General features: G+C 39.2%; 1 long non-coding RNA gene across 3 annotated transcripts in view; it reads left to right on the top strand.

The window, feature by feature from the left end:
* LOC138167868 (uncharacterized) overlaps nucleotides 1-2169 on the top strand; it is a 108505-nt gene extending 106336 nt beyond the window's left edge. For all 3 annotated transcript variants that reach the window (XR_011169979.1, XR_011169978.1, XR_011169977.1), the window contains exons 3-4: nucleotides 60-169; nucleotides 758-2169. This is a non-coding gene — a long non-coding RNA (uncharacterized lncRNA). The remainder of the gene's footprint in view (nucleotides 1-59; nucleotides 170-757) is intronic.
* Nucleotides 2170-3319: the final 1150 nt, after the last annotated feature.

The raw sequence follows: 3319 nt of genomic DNA, 5'->3' as shown, positions 1-3319 counted from the left end.
GAAGGGTGCTTCTGTACACATTAAAAAAATCTCTTCCTTCTTTCTTTTTGTTGTTGCAGTGAAGCATTATTTCATCGAAGTTATAATCTCAGTATCCACCTTCTCCCACCCAAACCATGATCACCAGAAATCTGGAGGAAGACTGCCATCTTGGATGCATCTGAATCAGGCAAGAAAAGGCACAGTAGTGAGAATTGCTCTGTATGTCTGATTGGTATTGGACTGGGAAGTTTAGCTAGGTCTAATGCCTAGGGTCTCAGTCTTAGGGAAGGTACGTTGGAAAATATTCTTTTTCTCTCTAACCCTTCTGGTAATAGAGACAGCAAATCCTCCATCTAATCCCCCATCATCCCCGAAGCTTCTACACTAGAATCTGCATCCTGAGAATCAGCCATAGCTTTTAATAGGTTTTTATTATTCTAGAAGAATTGTCTTCATTGCAGCTTTTCTGATAGACTGAGTGATTATTGTTCCTCTCCTCCCCAATGAACAGGCACAAACTTTTACTGGTAACAAACAAGTAACTAATCTTACTTGTCTTTTTTTCAACCCACCTACATACATAGAAGGGATTCAAAATGTGTTGGGAGAGGCTGAACCTTGGTCTTTGTGTTGTACTATTTCTTAAAAATCAGTTAGATACAACCCTTATATTTTAAAGAACAGCTGGAATTTTTTTTATGGGGGAAAATAGAGCTTCTTTTCTTGTATTTATGATTGAAAGCAAAGCATTGTCTCTATCTTATGTTTTGTGCAGGAAAATTCAAAATAAACTGGACCATAAAGAGGAATCAAAAGAAACAGGCCAGATGGACCATAAATTCATGTTTTGTGTTGACGGGATTACATCTCAATTTCCTTTGTCATCTTTTTCAAATCTAATTTCACATTTTCCATACTGTCACATGAGAAACGACTTTGACCTTGTTTTTAAGCTTCCATAATGTCTTAGGATAAAGTGGACTCTAAGAAACTTCTCTGATTAAGCATGAAACTGGGGAGCTGTGTGGAGAACACAAACTGTTCTGTAAAAAGATGGGGCATTTAGTTTTCAGGCTTCAGAAACATTGCTCAGGTGACATGGAATCATGGTTGCTTATCAACTAAGTACTTCTCTGTCTCTGATTCTCTCTTCTTTCTCATGAAAATTGACTTAATAGCTACTAAATGCCAACATTACAGCTCTGCCACTTTTAGGCAATTTGAAACAGTGAAAACTTTACTCTGAAGAAAAGCTAGTTATCATCTCTGCATTGGCTGTTCCTCTCCCCCCCCCCCATTTGAAAACAATAGAAATGATCATAGATAGAAACTAAACTAGTTTTATTTTGCTATCTTTTTACTACCACTCTAAGAATTAGGCCTCTTTTTCAAGACTGGGAGGGAATAATTTATGTAGCTGGCATTGGTTTATTCCATTTTAAACAAGATAGCTTGTCACCCCCCCCCCCCATTTTTGGAGGGTGGGATGAGTGTATGTTAACAGAATAAGGAGTAGAGGTAGGTAAGATCTTCACCTGCCTAGGGTTCAGCAGGCAGAGGAGCATAAAGAGGAATGCCATTTTACATGACTTTTAAAATGCATATAATTTTGATACCAGAAAATTTCACTGCCAAAGACACCTGGATTTTTACTTTTGTGTTAAGTCTCCTATAGTATACTTGAGATCTATTATCAAAAGTTACATGTAGGGGGCGCAGTTTTCAAACCAAGGTTTGCTTCTGATAGGGAGGAGTAATTTTTGTAAGATACCCAAGTACCACAAATGTCCAAGCGTGGTTCTGAGTGGGAGAGTGGGAGTGCATTGGGGGTTGGCATGGGTAAGACTTGGGGTAATAATAGAAAAGCCCCTCCCTTTTCCTTCCCCCAGTGTTCTGACTTGTCCATGGAGATGGAGCTTTCCTTGGGTGACTGTCAGTGGCAGTGACAGACTGAGGGCAGATGTAGGTCCCTCAATTCCATTTCTGTTCCTGAAACTTTAAACTCATTACAAGAGTCATCGATTACTTTGAGTTTAAATTCCTTTCCTCCAGATTATCTCTGAGCTCTGTCTTGGCTCCCACTGTGCTTTCCCGCAGTGTTTGGATTTGTAGAGTCCAGCCTGTCATAGAACCTGAGGTTGAATGTGCCAAAGCGAGAAAACAATAAATTCATTATTTAAAACAAAACATATCAGAGAATTATCTTAATGTTAATTCTCTTTCTGAAGATTTTCAGCTTCTATGAATGCTAAAAATTAAACCACCAGATAATCTTAAACACAAACTTTTGTTAGGGAGAGAACTTTTTAAGAGAGAAGAGAGAAATACCTCAAAGTTCTTTCGTTTGTGCTAGGGAAAATAAGGCCTGTGGGGACCAGAGAGGACGGGTCTACACTGACTTTGACAAAGGGTAAGCAATCTCTCTATAGCGAATGAAAGAGTAACTGAAGTAAAGTGACCTTTATACTGCTTAGACCCTTCAAGGGCTTGCCCACTATGGTTTGAAGCACGACACCAGCAAGGGCAATATTTACCTCCTGTCAGGAGGAAACTACTCGAAGTTTGATTGAGGAAGTAGTTGTGATTTTGCAAACACACCGTTTATCTGTCGAAAGTAGCGGGTTTCAATTAGATTTCGGCTCACACTCCATGGCAATATCCATTTAGAAGAGAAATACACTTAAAAGGGGGAGCCTTGCAAGAACATGAATGGAGCCAGCATGTTTCTAACTACCGAACTTGGGGTCGCATTTACATTTCTAACTCTCAAGCATTGCCTGCGGTCCCGAAGAATCGTGTTCTGTAGACTTCTTTGTAACTTCACGTGGATGAGATTTCTACGGACAGTTTTCTTGCAAACATTTTTTTTTCTTGGACGTTATAGGGGACTTCCTGTACAGAAAAAAAAAACAAACGACTTTAGAAAGGGTTGTTAGGTTTCAAGTTAAAAAAAAAAAGAAACACTTTTATTGTCAATATTAATGGAATACCTCGATTTTTTACGAGGTTTGGGTTTAGCAGTGTACATAGATCAAAAGCAGCCTGGTTTGATTTCCAAATATTCTCTGGAGCTTAGACAATTACCTGTAATTTTGCTTCCAACGACACAACACAAAAATGTTAGTTATGTAAATGTTAATACCATTGGGGGGTGAGGGTAGGGGAGGGCAGAACCCTCTACCTGTTTCTGCAGCGTCAGATTCTAATTTTTCCCACGGAACCACAGAGTTCAGTTTTTAAAGGCAGCCTTCTAACTGAGAAAATCTTGTGACGGGTTTATTGACAATTGCACCAGGCTCCTTATCCTGTAGCTGTATGTATCCCACTATCTTCGCAT

The sequence above is a fragment of the Petaurus breviceps genome, unplaced genomic scaffold (assembly GCF_028583685.1).
Source record: "Petaurus breviceps papuanus isolate PSGF00001 unplaced genomic scaffold, PetGlider_PUasm1.0 126, whole genome shotgun sequence".
In the NCBI taxonomy this organism is placed as follows: domain Eukaryota; kingdom Metazoa; phylum Chordata; class Mammalia; order Diprotodontia; family Petauridae; genus Petaurus; species Petaurus breviceps.
Note: the sequence above shows the minus strand (reverse complement) of the source record. Positions and strands in the feature narration are given on the sequence as shown.